The sequence below is a fragment of the Bubalus kerabau genome, chromosome X (genome assembly GCF_029407905.1).
Source record: "Bubalus kerabau isolate K-KA32 ecotype Philippines breed swamp buffalo chromosome X, PCC_UOA_SB_1v2, whole genome shotgun sequence".
In the NCBI taxonomy this organism is placed as follows: Eukaryota; Metazoa; Chordata; class Mammalia; order Artiodactyla; family Bovidae; genus Bubalus; species Bubalus kerabau.
The window spans coordinates 83,344,144-83,366,747 of NC_073647.1; the positions used below are offsets into that span (position 1 = coordinate 83,344,144).

A 22,604-nucleotide genomic window follows, 5' to 3' on the forward strand; every position below is an offset into this window, starting at 1 on the left:
TTATTCCACCAATATATTTTTATTCCTTAAAAATTTTGTTGCTTTACTGGTTATCTGCCCGTTGACTTAGACTGAGCCTTAAACAATGGGGTCGTTAACCAGCTTTGTCACAAAGCTGACATTTTGAGTCTGTCAGGAGAAAAATGGACTTAAAATCAGCCTTTTTTGAAAGAGATAATATGGATTAATTAATCTCTCCCACAAATGTAAAATATATGAAGAGCAAATGGAAATCAATACATAAAGTTTTATTATAAATAAACCAAGGATAGAAAAAACTTGGAATACAATGTAAAGTGAGATTCCCACCATTCAGAAGAGGAAATGGAAGCCCTTTGAGAGATAAGAACAAGAATGGGGGGACAGAGAGGGCAAGGAAGAAAGGGTGGGGGAAAATTAATTAAATATAAGCTCCAATCCCAGCCATATCTACAGATGATCTGAATTTAGCAGGACAGAGAACATGAAACCTACCATGCTGAGAATAGTCAATTAACACTGTGGGAAAGCAAAGGAAACACAGACTGATGCCCAGAAACCATGCAAATGAATCACATCTCAACCAAAGATCAGAGAGCCAACAAGGGAGGAAAAGAATGGGAAGAGCAGACCTTCCATCCAAAGTGAGATGTTTAACTAAGCATCCCTTTACAGCCATGTTTTAAAGGAAGGGGAATTGAAAGGGAGATCCTCTGTAGGAGAAAAGTAGAAAACGTTAAAATTACAGATCCAAAGAGATTGGATCAACCTTGAAAATACTCCCCCCCCCCACCCCCCAATTATCAGTACTAGTGACAACTCATAAAGATATGGTTAAAAATTAAATAATTAAATATGCTTTTTTGCATATCTGAATCCTAGTATGTTATGTTTCTATCTTGCTGTGTCTGAATTTGGTTGAGTTTTTACCATATTCAGCAACTTTCTAGGAAATGTACTTATATCCTACTAAAACATGCCCCTTAAAAATTTTAGCCATTTTCCTTTTTGTTCTTTCATAAGTGTGGGACAGTTAACCACATTTGTAATGTGATCATTTTTACAAATAATTATGAAAAGTTTCTTAAATCCCAAGCCAGTTCTCTCTGCTCCAATCTAAATTCTATTCTTAACTTTTTGACATTTATTTTGCAACTCTTTTGGGTCCTGTGGAAGTACTCTATCTTTTCTCATCTGTGAGTCTCAAAATTGTCAATATTCCAGTAAAAGAGAACTAATCTTCAGAGAAAATATGAATTCAAAATTTAAAATATATCTTTCAGTTTTAATCCAATTTTCTCTAAAAATAAAACAGGAGCAAACATACCAAAGGAGCAAAGCTTGGTTTTGGAGGTGGAGGAGGCATCTGGCAACGACAGAGACGTTTGACTCTAGGTGATGGCGGTATAGGCTCACAAGGAGGTAGTGGTGGTCTTTCTCTTGATGGAGGAACTCTACCTGTACCTATTTTTTTTCCTTTTTCTTTGAATGTAGTTCTCCGGGATGGCATTTTGATTCCTCTTTTTGGTTCCACTGCATCCTTCTTTGAATCTGTAGATGTGGCATCTGATTCATCAACTCTCTTTTTAGGCCCAGGTTTAAATAGAGACTCTTCAGATTCAGCATCTGAACTTTTGAACATTTCAGTCTTCTTTAGCCATCTTTTGGAAGACACATCAGATTCAGCACCACTAGACTCTGTGTCCTTCTTTGCAGTCTTCTTGGTGTCTTTCTTTGAATCTCGCTTAACCTTCTTTGACTCCCAATCAGACTCAGTTTCAGTAGACACTTTGGACTTCATTGCAGGCTTTTTTTGGTCATCTTTCTTTAAATCTTTCTTATCTTTCTTTGAATCTTTTTTACTCTTTTTTGCATCCCCTTCAGATTCAGAATCAGCATCAGTAGACACAGCATCTTTCTTGGCATCCTTTTTCTTATCATCTTTCTTGCCCTTTTTCGAATCTTTCTTCACATCCTTTGAGTCTCCAGATTCTGCTTCAGTAGACTCTGCATCTTTCTTGGCATTCTTTTTCTTATCATCTTTCTTTGAATCTTTCTTGCCCTTTTTCGAATCTTTCTTCACATCCTTTGAGTCTCCAGATTCTGCTTCAGTAGACTCTGCATCTTTCTTGGCATCCTTTTTCTTATCACCTTTCTTTGAATCTTTCTTGCCCTTTTTCGAATCTTTCTTTGCATCCTTTGAGTCTCCAGATTCTGCATCAGTAGACTCTGTATACTTCTTTGCATCTTTCTTGGTGTCTTTTGTTGCACCCTTCTTATCTTTCTTTGCATCTTTTGAATCTACAGATTCAGCATCAGAGCCCTTCCCCTTTGCATCTTTTTTTGCATCCTTATTTGTTGGCTTCTTTGAATTATTCTGTGAATAATTCTTTAACCACATATCAAATTCCACGGATTCAGCATCCGATTCCCCTAAATGCACCATTAAACCCACATTTGAACTATTTTTTGAGCAAGTCTCTGATATGGCATCAGAATTATTCTTTGAGCTCTTAGAGTACTTCTTCGTACTTGTGGATTCAAAATCCATCTCCTTGGAATCTTTTGAATATCTCTTTTCTTTTTTTTTTTGATGCTTTATTGAAACTGATATAGAATCTTTGGATTCTGGGTTTGTTTCTGATTTGGACTTTGACTTCTTAGATAGTTGACTTCCATGTGATGATTTTGATGGAGTTTTATCTGCTTTATTTCCTCTTTTAGGTTTCTCATCTATTTCATGTGGGCCTGTATCTTTCTTGTAAATTTTCTTCAAAGCTGTTCCTTTTTTGTCATCTTTGTACTTTTTAGATTCTTCCTTTTTAGAATGGGTTATATGAGTATAAGGATGTCTGAATGAGGCCTGTATCCTGACGATTAAATAATAGATGGACTTTGAATTTTTTTCCTTAAAGAATGCCTTATCCATATATGAGCTGGCTTCTGAATTTCATCTAAATTTCTTTTATCATGTCTCTGAAAAAAAATGGTTAGAATAATGATAAGTTTTTTAATGAGTTATATCTTTTTTATATTGAAACAAATAGTCTAGCTTTTTCTATGACCATATATTTAGATTGTGTCTTGTTTCTGTTTCAACATTCTGTGTGTGTTTGTATGTGTGTGTGAGAAAACTCCACTTTGGAAATAAAATGAATTTAAGAAGAACCTCAGAATATCTTCAGCGTTTCCTATTAAGATAAGAAGGGGTCCACAATGATTCATGACACTTCAGGACCTGGCCTCACAATAGATAATAAATTCCTTTAGAACTCCTACATGGGAGAGATATTTTGAAACATTTCATGTACCCTTCTGCCCCAAAATAGATTAAAAAAATTAAGCTGATACTCTTGAAGTGTGTCATGATAATTCTTATGATAGTTTACAATTCTGCAGGCTTCTGGGTTAGCCTGATTTCTACTTATACTTTCAAGATTTTCTTACCAAGTTGAGAGCCTAATATCTCTGCTGTGAAGCACTGCTGAAAATAAATACATAAAATAAAACAAGTGTCTTATTCTCATTAATTAGTGTAGCAGTTGCTGCTGCTGCTAAGTCACTTCAGTCGTGTCCAACTCTGTGCGACCCCATAGACGGCAGCCCACCAGACTTCCCCGTCCCTGAGATTCTCCAGGCAAGAACACTGGAGTGGGTTGCCATTTCCTTCTTCAATGCATGAAAGTGAAAAGTGAAAGTGAAGTCGCTCAGTCGTGTCCAACTCTAGCGACCCCATGGACTGCAGCCTACCAGGCTCCTCTGTCCATGAGATTTTCCAGGCAAAAGTACTGGAGTGGGGTGCCATTGCCTTCTCCAGTAGCATATTATAATTATTACTTTTATATTTCTGTCCAAACATTTGTCAAGGCTGGTTGTCACAGTGACCATATAGACTAATTTTACATTTAGTTCTTATATTTCTTCCATTGTTATATGGAATGAAAGGAAGACCATGAAGAGAAGCATGAAACTTGGATCTCAATAGATGTAAATAAATGGCCCTTGAATAAATGCATTGACTATAGATCTGCTTTGGGAGATGCTTTTAAAACATATTTTGCTATCACTATGGGTGACCTCTGTAAGCTAACTTTTATTTTGGTTAGTTGTAAGAATAACTCCATTTTATAAAAGCAATAGAAAACTGGAATCTCCAAGTATCTAGTATTTGAATGTTAGATTAAAGAAAATGTAAAGGCCCTGAAACCTCAAGATTGGCTCCTAAGACTCAAATTTTATATGTTTTTGCAGCCGGTAAACATTGCCTGAGAGATCCCACCAGTTTCAGTATTACATTCTCCAGCTTACCTAGCCAATGAGCTTTAAAATGCCTTTGAAATGGAGGAACACATATAAATAAAAGTTCAATCAGAAACAGTTGGGGACAATCTGCTATACAGGGAATTATACACCTAAAATATCAGCATCCTAAAGATATCAAAATTCAAATTATGTATTTTATTTGTATGCATGCATTATAACATATTATATTTAGTTAAGAATGATCTTGTTGGTACTCACAGGAACTGTGGCTTGTATTTCTGAAGGTCTTAATCTCTTATTTCCACCTGGCTGGGATGACTTGGGAAATGTTATAGTCAAGTACTGTTGATTCCGTATTTTTTTGCTTGATTCACTGACTGAAATGAGAGAGGAAAAGAAACAATTTTGCAGCTAATAGCCAGACTTTCATCAGTTCTGAAATATTCCTGAGCAAGAAATATAGTTTAATTTAAACTAAATTATAACTCAAAATATAGTTCCCCCCTCCTAGAGTTTATAGTTTATTTGCATGCCAGTTAAGAAAAAAATAACAATTTATTAGTCCATTTAGAACCAAATTAAGTTTAAAATGACATTTGTAATTTTATTTTCTAGATTAATCCAATACATGCACTACCATGTGTAAAATAGATAGCTAATGGGAAGCTGCTGTATAACACAGGGAGCTCAGCTCAGTGCTCTGATGACAGAAGGGGTGGGGTAGGGGAGTGGGGGGGAGGCTCAATAGGGAGAGTATATATGCCGGGCCAAGAGGAGCTACTCCACGTCCAAGGTGAGGAGCAGTGGCTGCACTTTGCTGGAGCAGCCGTGAAGAGATACCCCACGTCCAAGGTAAGAGAAACCCAAATGACGGTAGGTGTGGTGAGAGGGCATCAGAGGGCAGACACACTGAAATCAGAATCACAGAAAACTAGCCAATCTGATGACACAGACCACAGCCTTGTCTAACTCAATGAAACTAAGCCATGCCATGTGGGGCCACCCAACACCGGTGGGTCATGGTGGAGAGGTCTGACAGAATGTGGTCCACTGAAGAAGGGAATGGCAAACCACTTCAGTATTCTTGCCTTGAGAACCCCGTGAACAGTATGAAAAGGCAAAATGATAGGATACTGAAAGAGGAACTCCCCAGGTCAGTAGGTGCCCAATATGCTACTGGAGATCAGTGGAGAAATAACCCCAGAAAGAATGAAGGGATGAAGCCAAAGCAAAAACAATACCCAGTTGCAGATGTGACTGGTGATAGAAGCAAGGTCCGATGCTGTAAAGAACAATATTGCATAGGAACCTGGAATGTTAGCTCCATGAATCAAGGCAAATTGGAAGTCGTCAAACAGGAGATGGCAAGAGTGAATGTCGACATTCCAGGAATCAGCAAACTAAAATGGACTGGAATGGATGAATTTAACTCAGATGACCACTATATCTACTACTGTGAGCAGGAATCTCTTAGAAGAAATGCAGTAGCCATCATGTTCAACAAAAGAGTCCGAAATGCAGTACTTGGATGCAATCTCAAAAATGACAGAATGATTTCTGTTAATTTCCAAGGCAAACCATTCAATATCACAGTAATCCAAGTCTATGACCCAACCGGTAATGCTGAAGAAGCTGAGTCGAATGGTTCTATGAAGACCTCCAAGACCTTTTAGAACTAACACCCCAAAAAGATATCCTTTTCATTATAGGGGACTAGAATGCAAAAGTAGAAAGTCAAGAAACACCTAGGGTAACAGGCAAATTTGGCCTTGGAATATGGAATGAAGTAGGGCAAAGTTTAATAGAGTTTTGCCAAGAAAACGCACAGGTCATAGCAAACACCTTCTTCCAACAACACAAGAGAAGACTCTACGCATGGACATAACCAGATGGCCAAGACAGAAATCAGATTGATTATATTCTTTGCAGCAAAAAATGGAGAAGCTCTGATCATAAACTCCTTATTGCCAAATTCAGACTTAAATCGAAGAAAGTAGGGAAAACCACTAGACCATTCAGATATGACCTAAATCAAATCCCTTATGATTATACAGTGGAAATGAGAAATAGATTTCAGGGACTAGATCTGATAAATAGAGTACCTGATCAACTATGGATAGACATTGGTGACATTGTACAGGAGACAGGGATCAAGACCATCACAATGGAAAATAAGTGCAAAAAAGCAAAATGGCTGTCTGAGGAGGCCTTACAAATAGCTGTGAAAATAAGAGAAGAGAAAAGCAAAGGAGAAAAGAAAGATATAAGCATCAGAATGCAGAGCTCCAAAGAATAGCAAGGAGAGATAAGAAAACTTTCCTCAGCAGTCAATGCAAAAAAATAGAGGAAAACAACAGAATGGGAAAGACTAGAGATCTCTTCAAGAAAATTAGAGATACCAGGGGAACATTTCATGCAAAGATGGGCTCAATAAAGGACAGAAATGGTATGGACCTAACAGAAGCAGAAGATATTAAGAAGAGGGGGCAAGAATACACAGAGGAACTGTACAAAAAAGATTTTCACGACCCAGATAATCACGATGGTGTGATCACTCACTTAGAGCCAGACATCCTTGAATGTGAAGTCAAGTGTGCCTTAGAAAGCATCACTATGAACAAAGCTAGGGGAGGTGATGGAATTCCAGTTGAGCTATTTCAAATCCTGGAAGATGATGCTGTGAAAGAGCTGCACTCATAATGCCAGCAAATTTGGAAAATTTAGCAGTGGCCACAGGAGTGGAAAGGGTCAGTTTTCATTCCAATTCCAAAGAAAGGCAATGTCAAAGAATGCTCAAACTACCGCACAATTGCACTCATCTCACACGCTAGTAAAGTAATGCTCAAAATTCTCCAAGCCAGGCTTCAGCAATGTGTGAACCGTTAACTTCCAGATGTTCAAGCTGGTTTTAGCAAAAGCAGAGGAACCAGAGATCAAATTGCCAACATCTGCTGGATCATGGAAAAAGGAAGAGAGTTCCAGAAAAACATCTATTTCTGTTTTATTGACTGTGCCAAAGCCTTTGACTGTGTGGATCACAATAAACTGTGGAAAATTCTGAAAGAGATGGGAATACCAGACCACCTGACCTGCCTCTTGAGAAACCTATATGCAGATCAGGAAGCAACAGTTAGAACTGGACATGGACCAACAGACTGGTTCCAAATAGGAAAAGGAGTATGTCAAGGCTGTATATTGTTACCCTGCTTATTTAATTTATATGTAGAGAGCATTATGAGAAACGCTGTGCTGGAAGAAGCACAAGCTGGAATCAAGATTGCCAGGGGAAATATCAATAACCTTTTATATGCAGATGACACCACCCTTATGGCAGAAAGTGAAGAGGAACTAAGAAGCCTCTTGATGAAAGTGATGGAGGAGAGTGAAAAATTTGGCTTAAAGCTTAACATTCAGAAAACTAAGATCATGGCATCTTGCCCCATCACTTCATGGGAAATAGATAGGGAAACAGTGTCAGACTTTATTTTTTGGGGCTCCAAAATCACTGCAGATGGTGATTGCAGCCAAGAAATTAGAAGACACTTACTCCTTGGAAGGAAAGTTATGACCGACCTAGATAGCATATTCAAAAGCAGAGACATTACTTTGCCAGCAAAGGACCGTCTAGTGAAAGCTATGGTTTTTCTAGTGGTCATGTATGGATGTGAGAGTTGGACTGTGAAGAAAGCTGAGCACCGAAGAATTGATACTTTTGAACTGTGGTGTTGGAAAAGACTCTTGAGAGTCCCTTGGACTGTAAGGAGATCAACCAGTCCTTTCTAAAGGAGATCAGCCCTGGGTGTTCTTTGGAAGGACTGATGCTGAAGCTGAAACTCCAATACTTCGGCCATCTCATGCAAAGAGTTGACTCATTAGAAAAGACTCTGATGTTGGGAGGGATTGGGGGCAGGAGGAGAAAGGGACAACAGAGGTTGAGATGGCTGGATGGCATCAGTGACTCGATGGATATAAGTTTGAGTGAACTCCGGGAGTTGGTGATGGACAGGGAGGCCTGGCGTGTTGCAATTCATGGGGTTGCAAAGAGTCTGACACGACTAAGTGACTGAACTGAACTGAACTTATCTGATATATATATTTATATCTGATTCATGTTGCCACGCAGCAGGAACTAACAGAACATTGTATAGCAATTATCCTCCAATTTAAAAAATTAATGAAAAAAATAGTTACAGTAATACAATAAAAAAATAGGAATGGAATATAAAGATTAACTGTTTCCTTCCAAATACCTCCATCATCTCCACTACCTTCATTTTGTTTAGATTGCAGAGCATATGACTTCTTCTATAGTCCCCATAATAGCTATTAATAGCACAATAGCATAATAGTTATTAACAGAGCATCAGCTAAATGTCTCATTTGATTAAGCGTTTAGGTTACTCCTCCTCTAACCTCAATGACATCCCAAGCCATAAAAATTAAGACCACAGACCCAAATGCTTCATTCAGTTCTGACACCCTTATGACATTGAAACATGTATATTATTATATGTGTAATGAATCGCCAGTCCAGGTTCGATGCATGATACAGCGTGCTTGTGGTTGGTGCACTGGGATGACCCAGAGGGATGGGATGGGGAAGGAGGTGGGAGGGGGTTTAGGATGGGAAACACATGTACACCCATGGTGGATTAAAGTCAATGTATAGCAAAACCAATACAATATTGTAAAGTATTTAGTCTCCAATTAAAATAAATAAATTTAAAAAATTAATTAAAAAAAAAAGGCATGTACACATTTGAGGGCACCCAGAATAGAGTGATCAGGAGGATCAAGCTATCTGGAAGCTATCAAAGGAAGAAAAGTGGGATAGTTTAGGTAGTTCTTCTGGAGATGAACAAGAGATGTGATCATTATACTCAAATATTTAAAGAGCTGTTACATAAAAGAGTAAAGATAGCGGCAACTGCTAACACATACATAGCACTTACTATATGCTGGACTGTGTTTTAAGCACTTTATATATATCAAGTCTTAGTCACTGAAACACTTTGAATTAGTTAATATTATTTATGATTGACTCCATTGTACAGATGTAGAAAAATAAAGTACCTAGAGAGGTTAAATTACTTGCCCCCAAATCATAAATTTAGCATAAGAGTTAAGATTCAAGCACAGATAGTTTGGCTCCAGAGTCCATGCTCTTAATTAGGATGTCAGAGACTTCTTTGTTTCCTGAGGGAATAACTAGACTCAATGGATAAAAGTTGTAGCAATGCAGGTGGATTTCAACTCAATATATTAAGAAATTTCCTAAAGTTTTAAGCTGTTCAACACATGAACAGTCAACTTTTTTCTTTGTGACTATAGAAATACTTTAAACACACACACACACACACATACCAATATTCATGCTTCTCTTAGATTTTAACAAAAACTCAGGGTTTTTTACACTTTATCACATTGAATGGAAGAGACTAGTCATTTTCCCTAAAATTATTTTCAAATATAATTTTAATTTTTACTTGGTATGGAATCATCATATGTTTTGATGGTTATTTCTTGCCTGTTTAAAAAAGAAAATGTTTTAATTGAATTTGTACTATGTCTAATAATAATAATAACGACTATTATTACTAAGATGTCTTTAATAGTAATGCTGTCAGAAATCTGATGTGTTCTCTGAATTCCATTATCTAAGACTGTTTAACTATAATCCACAATTCCCATCCTCTAAATCAAGTTATAGATGTATATGACTGTATTTCTCATCAAAACTTGAATAAAAATAGACAATAGATTAAAACTGAAATAAAAACACTCCAGTTAAAATAAATATATCAATTAAAAAAAAACTTGGTAAACAGAAGGAAATATAATCTTATGTGCATATCTAAATAAACTTACTAATGACAAATTTAACTTAGTAAAAAAAAAACCCACTAATTTGAAAAATTCTATAACCTGCAAAATATCTTATTTAATTATATAGAGCAATAAATAAAATTAGTTCCCCTACAATTTTCTAATGAAAACATCTAAATCAGTATGAACCATATATCTTCTAAATTCATTACATAAATTTTGAAGACAACCTACCATGTTTTAATATTCTTAGTACTTAAATCACTAATGATGTGTGAGAGGGGAACATATAAATGTTGATCTGTATTTTGAGTTGCTCCTACACATGGGAAAATTGGTCCATGGTATTTTCAATTTGGAAAGTACTCATTTAATATTGTAATGATTGTGTTGTTTATCGAAGACACACATGGTATAATTTGTTTTTAATTTTAAAATTTGTATCTTTTTAAAATTTTATTTTATTTAAGTATTACTTCCTTATTAATTAGCAGGAACAGTAGATTGTGACCATTGCTAATTCTGAGATTGTACTTGTGTGTGCTAAGGCACTTCAGTTGTGTCTGACTCTTTGCAACCCAGAGTCTCTAGGTGTGGCTCAATCAAGTCTATTTAAAAACTCTCACAGGTTATTTGGACACTCAGTTCTAGTTATGAATCACACTCAGTTCTATGTATGAATTCATGGTCTTGAAAAAGAAAACTTCATAGATTTCTGAAATAGTCCAAGCTTGTGGTGTTTGCTTTTTCAAAAAAAATAGATCAATGGTCTATTCATTTGTATTGAAACCACATTTATTCTATAGCAGAGCTAAAAGGTTAAATGTCCTGGGATCCTGGAAACTTAATTGTTTGAAAGTTTGAAATGCTGGCTGGGTCACTGCCTTCACATACTGGGAAAAATATTTTGCACCTGTATTGTTTTTGACCTCTTTGCTACAGGCTAAAGTAATCTTTTTCAAACTTTCTTTTAAGCACAACTCAATGAGTGTGATATGTGGGTAATTCAAATTCTACTGTAATAATAGAGTTTATAAATCATGCATAGCCAGACATCCTGGAATGTGAAGTCAAGTGGGCCTTAGAAAGCATCACTACGAACAAAGCTAGGGGAGGTGATGGAATTCCACTTGAGCTATTTCAAATCCTGAAAGATGATGCTGTGAAAGTGCTGCACTCAATATGCCAGCACATTTGGAAAACTCAGCAATGGCAACAGGAGTGGAAAAGGTCAGTTTTCATTCCAATCCCAAAGAAAGGCAATGCCAAAGAATGCTCAAACTGCTGCACAATTGCACTCATCTCACATGCTAGTAAAGTAATGCTCAAAATTCTCCCAGCCAGGCTTCAGCAATACGTGAACCATGAACTTCCTCATATTCAAGCTGGTTTTAGAAAAGGCAGAGGAACCAGAAATCAAATTGCCAACATCTGCTGGATCATGGAAAAAGGAAGAGAGCTCCATAAAAACATCTATTTCTGCTTTATTGACTATGCCAAAGCCTTTGACTGTGTGGGTCACAATAAACTGTGGAAAATTCTGAAAGAGATGGGAATACCATACCACCTGACCTGCCTCCTGAGAAATTTGTATGCAGGTCAAGAAGCAACAGTTAGAATTGGACATGGAACAACAGACTGGTTCCAAATAGGAAAAGGAGTACGTCAAGGCTGTATGTTGTCACCCTGCTTATTTAACTTATTTGTAGAGTACATCATGAGAAACACTGGACTGGAAGAAGCACAAGCTGGAATCAAGATTGACAGGATAAATATCAATAACCTCATATATGCAGATGACACCACCCTTATGGCAGAAAGTGAAGAGGAACTAAAAAGCCTCTTGATGAAAGTGAAAGTGGAGAGTGAAAAAGTTGGCTTAAAGCTCAACATTCAGAAAACGAAGATCATGGCATCCAGTCCCATCACTTCATGGGAAATAGATGGGGAAACAGTGGAAACAGTGTCAGACTTTATTTTTTGGGGTCCAAAATCATTGCATATGGTGACTGCAACCATGAAATTAAAAGACGCTTACTTCTTGGAAGGAAAGTTATGACCAACCTAGAAAGGAAATTCAAAAGCAGAGACATTATTTTGCCAACAAAAGTCTGTCTAGTCAAGGCTATGGTTTTTCCTGTGGTCATGAATGGATGTGAGACTTGGACTGTGAAGAAGGCTGAGAGCTGAAGAATTGATGGTTTTGAACTGTGGTGTTGGAGAAGACTCTTGAGAGTCCCTTGGACTGCAAGGAGATCCAACCAGTCCATTCTGAAGGAGATCAGCCCTGGGATTTCTTTGGAAGGACTGATGCTAAAGCTGGAACTCCAGTACTTTGGCCACCTCATGCGAAGAGTTGACTCATTGGAAAAGACTCTGATGCTGGGAGGGATTGGGGGCAGGTGGAGAAGGGGATGACAGAGGATGAGATGGCTGGATGGTATCATTGACTCGATGGACGTGAGTCTGAGTGAACTCTGGGAGTTGGTGATGGACAGGGAGGCCTGGCGTGCTGTGATTCATGGGGTCGCAAAGAGTCAGACACGACTGAGCGACTGAACTCAACTGAACTGAAGATAGAAAATTTTAAGAGATGAAATAAAATACATAAATTGAAGCTGTAGTATCCTATTCACACATTTCAATTGATTATCTTGCATGTGCATCTCATTTTGGAAAACACTAGAGAAGGCAATCAAGAAACAATGAGAAATGGGAAAACAGTCAAGTATCACAACATGTCTACCTTGTATATGGGCTTCCCAGGTGGAAAAGAAACTGTCTCCCAATTCAGGACATGAAAGAGATGTGGGTTTGATCTTTCAGTTGGGAAGACTTCTGCTACTATTTTTGCCTGGAGAATCTCATGGTTGGAGAAGCCTCGCAGGCTATGGCCCATAGGGTCACAAAGAGTTGGACAGTACTGAAGTGACTTAGCATGCACTGCCTTGTATACAAGTGGCCTCAGTTTTACATCATTAGGTCTGTAATATAGTTAAAATCCTGAGAATTTTTATTCATTCCAAAGTGTACATTTTAGTGCAATAAATGATTGTGTGCATACAATTTGTTACATAAGTGATCTGAACCTATATTTTGAAATAAAGGGGAAAATTAGTGACAGAAGTCAGAAGAGAATGGAAGTCATATTTAGTTCTAAAACAAAACAAAACAAACAAAAATAAAACAGCAAAAAGCCCTGACAATTTAAGGTTTTTAATCATAGCACAAATATTTTTCAAAAGTGAGTGTGAAATAAAGACATTGTTTTTATATTGAAATAAAAAAAATTGTGTGAGTTGTATGGCTAGCGGAAAGTACAAAAACATATACAAGTAAGAATTCTTCAGGTAGAAGGAAATTACCTAAGGTAGTACTTCCTAAAAAAAAAAAAAAAAAAGCATAAGACAGCACATATTTGGGTGCAGAACATGAATATTAAGTATTTACACATAATAATGATAATCTGGTAAGCTTAAAATGAAATTTATAAATTTAAATTCAAAATTTATAGTGGTAATAAAGATTGGTGAAATAATTGGAGTTAAGGTGTTATAAGAAGCTTGATTCTCTGGGAGTTGTAAAGATACAAATTTGTGATATACTTCTATAAATTAAAACATAAGCACTAAATAATAACTAAAATTATATAAATAAAATAATAGAGAAGGAAATGTAATTAAAATGTTTGATTAATATAAAGGAAAGCAATAAAGGATAAATAAACAAAAACATGGCACAAATAATAAAACTAAAATGATAGATGTAAATCCAAACATAAAGCTATTACATTAAAAGCAAATTGACTGGGGACTTCCCTGGTGTTCAGTGAGTAAGAATTTGTCTGCCAAAGCAGGAGACACAGGTTTAATCCCTGGCCTCTGAAGTTTCCACATGCTGTAGAACAACTAAGCCTGCAAGCCTTAACTACTGAGTTTGTTTGCCACAACTGCCCAAGCCTGCGCATCTAGATCCTGTGGTCTGTAACGAGAAGCTACTGCAGTGAGAAGCTCATGCCCAACAAGAGTAGCTCCCGCTCACCACAGCTAGAAAAACGCCCGCACACAGCAACAATGCAGCAAATTCTTTACCCTCTGAGCCACCAGGGGAACCCAAGAATACTGGAGTGGGTAGCTTGTCCCTTCTCCAGGGGATTTTCCTGACCCAAGAATCGAAAAAGGGTCTCTTGCATTGTAGGTGGGTTCTTTACCACCTGAGCTACCAGGGAAATCCAAGAAAGACCCATTGCTGCCAAAAATAAATAAAATTTTAAAAGTCAAATGGACTAAAATCAACAAGTTATAGAGGTTTTCTGCATAACATTGGGCCTATAATTAACAATACTGTATTTTACACTTAAAAATTTGGTGAGTAGTTCTCACGTTTGATTTTCTTACCACAGAACAGTATATGGACTAAGTACACCACTTAAAACATGAATCTGCACAGTGGATTATAATAAACCTAAAATATAAGAGAACATGATTTTTTTTTTAATGGAAAAGGGATACACTGTGTACCTTAATGGATAATAAGCCTGTGGAGCTAAACTAATGTCAAAGTTACCTTTAAGATACATAAAGGTAAATAGGAATATTTTATAATAGTAAAGGGGTTAATCCAACAGAAAGATGTAATAATTCTAAATATGCATGTACCCATTGACATAGCTCTAAAGACCATAAAACTATAATTTATAAAAGGAAAAGTAATGTGCAAACTGACAATTATAGTTGGGAACTTCATCATATTTATTTAAATAACTAATAGAACAAGAAGAAAAGAATATACAGTAGAGATATAGAAAAGTTGAATAACATGATTGACAGAAATTGGCATAATATAAAGACATTACACCAAATAACTGCACAATACTATACATTTTCTTCAAGTTCACATGGAACATTTAACAAAAGTGACCATAGGCTAGGCAATAAGCAAGTCTCAACAAGTATCAAGTACTCAGTCATATGGCATATGTTTGCTGCTCACAGTTGACCAAAGCTAGAAATCAACAACAGAAACGAAAAAATAAAAAACCTAAACAATTGGAAATTAAAAATATAATCTATGGATCAAAGAATAAATTACAATGGAAACAAGAAAATATTTTTAAAACATTTTGAAGAGCATGAGGTAAATACAGTATTGAAATATTTGTGGGGTGTAAAAACCTATTTAAAACTTTGGATGCAAAAACCCATTTAAAACTTTATAACTTTAAATTTGTAAATTAGAAAAAAGGAATAGCTGAAAAGTTAATGACTTAAGTATCTAGTTTAAGAAGCTAAAAACAGAACAGCAAAACAAAGCCAACATATATAAGAGGAAAAAATAATAAAATTATCATCAGAAAGAAACGAAAGATGCAAAAGCTTTATGCTAATATATTGAAAACTTAGATGAAATAAGCAAATTCCTTTAAAAAGAAAGCATATTAATTCTGAAACAAGGGTTAAGTAGAAAATATGGATTACTGTATGTATACTAAAGACATTGTTTGATCATTAAAAACTTACTGACATAGAGAATTCCAGGTGTGGATGTCTTCATTGATTAATTCTCCCAAACACCTAAGGAAGAGAAAGTAACAATTATTCAAAAAATCTTCCAAAGAACAGAAAAAGAAGAGTGACTTTTCAATTTATTATATGAAAAAAACATAACGTTGATACCAAAATCTGATGAGGTCATTAATAGAAAAAAATCACAGACTTATATCTCTCATAAATATAAACACCCCTACCCTTAAACATTTAATCTAATTCAATACATAGAAAGGATACTCTACCACAATAAAACAGGATTTAATTCAGGTTAGTTTAACATTTGAAATTCACCACATTAACACATCAAAATAAAAAAGGGAAAATTATATGAGCATTTCAATATGCAGTCTAACAAATTCATGGTAAAATTTTAGCAAATAAAAATTGGAAAGAAACTTCCTTAACCTGATAGAGGATATATAAAGAAGACTAGAGAAAATACAAATACGCAGTGCTGAAGCATTAGAAATATTCCCCTTAAGCTCAGGAACAACAAAAGGATATCTGCTAGTACAACTTCAATGTAATATTTTACTGGAGGTTCTAGCTAGTGCAATAAGGAAAGACAAATATAAACAAAATGTCAAGAATAGGGGGAAAAAGAAATAAAACTGTTAGTATTTACAGGCAGCATGTTTATGTAGAAAATCCATAATACCTATAGACACACAATTAGAATTAATAAGATAATTTAGCAAAATAGATATAAGATTAAATGTGAAAATCAATTGTATTTAGGTATACAACCAAACAATTAGAAAATATTTTAATAATGCAATTTTTCAGTTCAGTTCAGTTACTCAGATGTGTCCGACTCTTTGAGACCCATGGACTGTAGCACACCAGGTTTCCCTGTCCCTCACAAACTCCCAGAACTTGTTCAAACTCATGTCCATCAAGTCAGTGATGCCATCCAACTATCTCATTCTCTGTTAGTCCCCTTCTCATCCCACCTTCAACCTTTCCCAGCATCAGAGTCTTTTCCAATGAATCAGTTCTTCACATCCGGTGGCCAAAGTATTGGAGCTACAGCTTCAGCATCAGTCTTTCCAATGAATATCAGGACTGATTTCTTTAGGACTAACTGGTTTGATCTCTTTGCAGTCCAAAACTCTCGAGAGTCTTCTCCAAGACCACAGTTCAAAAGCATCAATTCTTTGGCATTCAGCTTTCTTTATAGTCCAACTCTCACATCCATACATGACTGCTGGAAAAACCATAGCTTTGACTAGACGCAATTTGTCTGCAAAGTAATGTCTTTGCTTTTTCATATGCTGTCTAGGTTGGTCATAGCTTTTCTTCCAAGAGCAAGCGTATTTTAATTTCATGGCTGCAGCCACCATTTGCAATAATTTTAGAGTCAAAGACAAATAAAGTCTGTCATTGTTTCTATTGTTTCCCCATCTATTTGCCATGGAGTGATGGGACTGGATGTAGGATCTTAGTTTTTTGAATGTTGAGTTTTAAGCCAGCTTTTTCACTCTCCTCTTCCACTTTCCTCAAGAGGCTCTTTGTTTCCTCTTGTGGCAGAAAGTAAAGAGGAACCAAAGAGCCTCTTGAGGAAAGATCTACTCTGCATCATGGGCTTCCTTGGTGGCTCGGAGGTTAAAGCGTACGCCTGCAATGCGGGAGACGTGTGTTCGATCCCTGGGTCAGGAAGATCCCCTGGAGAAGGAAATGGCCACCCACTCCAGTATTCTTGCCTGGAGAATCCCATGGATGGAGGAGCCTGGCAGGCTACAGTCCACGGGGTCGTAAAGAGTCGGACATGACTGAGCGACTTCACTTTCACTTTTCACTCTGCATCATGGAATCAGGTCCCATCACTTCATGGCAAGTAGATGAGGAAACAGTGAAAACAGTGACAGACTATTTTTTGGGGCTTCAAAATCACTGCAGATGGTGACTTTAGCTATGAAATTAAAAGAAGCTTGCTCTTTGAAGAAAACTCATGATCAACCTAAACAGCATATTAAAAAGCAGAGACATTACTTTGCCAACAAAGGCCTGTCTAGTCAAAGCTATGTTTTACCAGTAGTTATGTATGTATGTGAGAGGTGGACTATAAAGAAGACAGAGCACCAAAGAATTGAACTGCAGTGTTGGAGAAGACTCTTGAGAGTCCCTTGGACTGCAAGGAGATCCAACCAGTCCATCCTAAAGGAAATCAATCCTAAATATTCATTGGAAAGACTGACGCTGAAGCTGAAACTCCAATACTTTGGCTACCTGATGCAAAGAACTGACTCACTGGAAAAGACTCTGATGCTGGGAAAGGTTGAAGGCAGGAGGAGAAAGGGACGACAGAGGATGAGATTGTTGGATGGCATCACTGACTCAATGGACATGAGTTTGAGTAAACTCCAGGAGTTGGTGATGGACAGGAAGGCCTGGTGTGCTGCAGTCCATGAGGTTGCAAAGAGTCGGACACAACTGAGGGACTGAACTGACCTGAACTCCGCATATATGTTAAATAAGCAGGCTGACAATATACAGCCTTGACGTAGTCCTTTCCCAATTTGGAACCAGTCTATTGTTCCATGTCCAGTTCTAGCTGTTGCTTCTTGACCTTCATACAGATTTATCAGGAGGCATGTAAAGTGGTCTGGTATACCCACCTCTTGAAAAATTTTCCACAGTTCGTTGTGATCTATACAGTCAAAGGCTTTGGTGTAATTAATAAAGCAGAAGTAGATGTTTTTATGAAACTCTCTTGCTTTTTCTATGATCAAACGGATGTTGACACTTTGATCTCTGGTTCCTATGCCTTATCTAAATTCCACTTGAACATCTGGAAATTTTTGGTTAATGTACTGTTGAAGCCTGAATGGAGAATTTTGAACATTATTTGCTAGCACGTGAAATGAGTGCAATTGTGTGGTAGTTTGAACATTCTTTGGCATTTCCCATTTGGGGATTGAAATGAAAACTAAACTTTTCCAGTCCTTTGACCACTGCTGACTTTTCCAAATTTGCTGGCATATTGAGTATAGCACTTTAACAACATCATCTCTTAGGATTTGAAATAGCTCAACTGGAATGCCATCACCTCCACTAGTTTTGTTCATAGGGATGCTTCCTAAAGCTCATTTCACTATACATTCCAGGATGTCTGGTTCTAGGTGAGTGATCACACCATCATTGTTATCTAGGTCATGAAGATCTTTTTTGTATAGTTCTTCTGTGTATTCTTGCCACCTCTTCTTAATATCTTCTGCTTCTGTTAGTTCCATGCCATTTTTGTCCTTTATTGTGACCATCTTTGAGTGAAATGTTCCCTTGGTATCTCTAATTTTTTTGAAGAGATCTCTAGCCTCCCCCAGAAATTCTCTGTTTTCTTCTATTTCTTTGCATTGATCATTGAGGAAGGCTTTCTTATCTCTCCTTACTATTCTTTGGAACTCTGAATTCAAATCAATATCTTTCCTTTTCTCCTTTGCCTTTAGCTTCTCTTCTTTTCACAGCTATTTGTAGGGCCTCCTCAGACAACCATTTTGCCTTTTTGCATTTCTTTTTCTTGGGGATGATCTTGATCACTGCCTCCTGTAAAATGTCACGAATCTCTATCCATAGCTCATCAGGCACTCTGTCTATCAGATCGAATTCCTTAAATCTATTTGTTACTTCCAGTGTATAATCATAAGGGGTTTGATTTAGGTCATACCTGCATGTGGTTTTAAGCATTTTGTACGTATGTTAATGACATATAGCATAAGTACAAAATACTCAAAATAAATTTAGAGATATATGTGCAATGCCTCTACACTGAAGGATATAAATCAATGTTAAGATAAATTAAAGAAAACATAAGTAAATAGAGCTATATACTATATTCAGAAGGTTCCTTCCCAAATGATTCAATGTAATCCCAATAAAATTTGCCCTGACTTTTTGTGATAACTGACTAGATAATTTTAAATTTTATATGGAAATAAGAGCCAATAATATACAAGACAATTTGAAAGATAAATAACCAATGTGAAGGATATGTATTATTAAGTATAAATATTATATATTGATATATGTTACCATATATCAATTATTAAAAAGTGAGAGCAATTAAGATGATGTATGCAGGTCAAGAAGCAACAATTAGAACCTGATATGGAACAATGCACTGATTCAAAATTGGAAAAGGAGTACAATGAGGCTGTGTATTGTCACCCTGCTTATTTGAACTACATGCAGGGTATATTGTGTGAAATGCCTGGCTGGATGAAGCACAAGGTGGAATCAAGATTGCCAGGAGAAATATCAATAACCTCATGTATGCAGATGACACCACCCTTATGGCAGAAAGCAAAAATGAATTAAAGAGTGTCTTGATGAAGGTGAAAGAGGAGAGTTAAAATACTGGCTTAAAAGTCAACATTCCAAAAACGAAGATCATGGTATCTGGCCCCATCACTTCATGGCAAATATATGGGGAAACAATGGAAACAGTGAGAGATTTTATTTTCTTGGGCTCCAGAATCACTGTGAACAATGACTGTAGCCATGAAATTAAAAGACACTTGCTCTTGGAAGAAAAACTGTGCCAAACTTAGACAGCATATTAAAAAGAAGAGACATTACTTTGCAGACAAAGGTCCATATAGTCAAAGCTATGGTTTTTCCAGTGGTCATGTATGGATGTGAGAGTTGGACCATAAAGAGAACTGAATGCCAAAGAACTGATGCTTTTGAACTCTGGTGTTGGAGAAGACTGTTGAGAGTCCCTGGGCTGCAAGGAGATCAAACCAGTCAATCCTAAAGAAAATAAACCCTGAATATTCACGCCCAACTCTTTGTAACCCAATGGACTATACAGCCTATGGAATTCTCCAGGCCAGAATACTGGAGTGGGTCACCTTTCCCTACTCCAGGGTATTTTCCCAACCCAGGGATTTGAACCCAGGTCTCCCTCATTGCAGGAGGATTCTTTGCCAGCTGAGCCACAAAGGAAGCCCCAAAATACTGAAGTGCGTAGTCTATCACTTCTCAGGGGATCTTCCCAACCCAGGAATTGAGCCAGGGTCTCTTGAATTGCAGGTGAATTCTTTAACAACTGAGCTATCAGGGAAGGAAGGACTTATGCTGAAGCTGAATTGCCAATACTTTTGGCACTTGATGCAAAGAGCCAACTCATTAGAAAAGACCCTGACTCTGGGAAAAATAGAAGTCAGAAGAAGAAGGGGATGATAGAGGATGAGATGGTTGGATGGCATCACTGACTCAATGGACATGAGTTTGAGCAAGCTCTGGGAGATGGTGAAGGATAGGGAAGCTTGGCATGCTGCAGTCCATGGGATCACAGAGTCATACACCACTGAGCAACTGAGCAATAACAAGAAGTATCAGCCTGAAGACAAGTAACCTACAATACAGACTGAGTTAAAAGAGATGCCTATATAGATATGGTCATATGAATTGTCTCAAAGTTGTTACACATTGAAGAAAAATTAGATTTTCAATAAACAGTACTAATCAACTGGATATCTTCTAGGGGAAACAAAAAAAAAGTGATTCTTGACCTGATCTCACATTACACACTCAAATCAATCCTAGATGCAAAGTAGACCCAAAGGTGAAAGGTAAAAGAGTAAAGTTTCCAGGAGGTAAAAAAGGAGACTATCTTAGTGATAGTGGAGTAAATGTTTCTTAAACATGACACAAAAATATATAACCATAATGGAATAAAATGACAGATTTGGCTTCTGTTATCCAGTTATCATTAACTCTAATACTCTTTCTTTTCACAGTAATGGAAATGTAAAAAAAAAAATAATGTATAAAAAAGACATTTGTTCTTTCAATATCTTGAGAGAAATAGTATAGTCATGACAATAGTAGTAACAATAATAATGAATATGCTTATTATCCTTTCTGTTTAAAATAGTTGCTGTTTAAAATATGATTTCAAAGATACTATATCATTTCATATAATTTTACAATGTTTTACTCATTTAGATTTTTCTGAAGTGAAATTTTTCCCTCAAAATTCTCTGTTCTTTTAATATAAATTTGTTTATTTTAATTGGAGGCTAATTACTTTACATTAAAAAAATTCTCTATTCTTTTTCAGTTTATGTGTACATTACTTCAAATCTATCTTTTATAAAACTGACTTCCTTATTGTCCTATTGTTTTTGCTCCACTTGTTTTCATTCATTACTATTCTTGCAGTTGTATCCCCTGGTAACTGAATGAGTCAATCCTTCAAATTTGAACAAGAAAGTATTATGTGATTTTCATTAATTTATTCATTCAGCTAATTAATATTGAGCATTGTAAAAAGTTGATAAATGACTCCTCAAAGTATTCATATCAAATCCCTGAAACCTGTGAATGTTGTTTTATATGGAAAAAAGGACTTTGCACATGTGACTAAATTAAAACCTTGTGAACAGGAAATTATTTGATTACCCTGGAAGACACTAAATATAGTCACCAGAGTTCTTATAAAGAGGGAAACAACTGGGTTAGAGAAGAATAAAGCAGTTTGATGATTGGCCTTGTTTCCATTGTGGCCCAAGAACTAGCCTCAACCCCCCTCAACTAGGGTCCAGGAGTCCCTGGAGAACATTGTTTTAGACAATCTCCCACAGATAAGACAGCCTTTGTGGAAGTCCAAATTTCCAGGAGGATGATTATAGGTTATAATGAGAGCAAAAAATATAAATTTGGGTGCTTGGAGAGGGTCAGAGCAATACTTGACTTTATATACATCATCCCTCCCTTAAGGTAGCACAGTATACTGCTAAAAGAAATCTCCTTGGCCTATAATTTCTCCCATAAGAGACAGTAAGGTTGTGTGAGTGAGCATCCAGCTTCCTTGCAGTGTATGATGCTGTCAAAAAGGATCATTTCTCTGTCACCACATCTAGAATACTGAGTCATGAGCAACATGGATGGAAGCAAGAAGAAGCTGAGAGAGCAGCAGATATGACCCTCCTAGGGCATTAAAGGAAAATAAATCCTATAGCCCTGGGATTTCTTTGGAAGGAA

At 36.6% G+C, this 22,604-nt stretch overlaps 1 pseudogene; it reads right to left on the minus strand.

Moving 5' to 3' along the window:
- Nucleotides 1-22,604, minus strand: part of LOC129640076 (cylicin-1-like) — a 155,735-nt pseudogene that overhangs the window by 8,616 nt on the left and 124,515 nt on the right.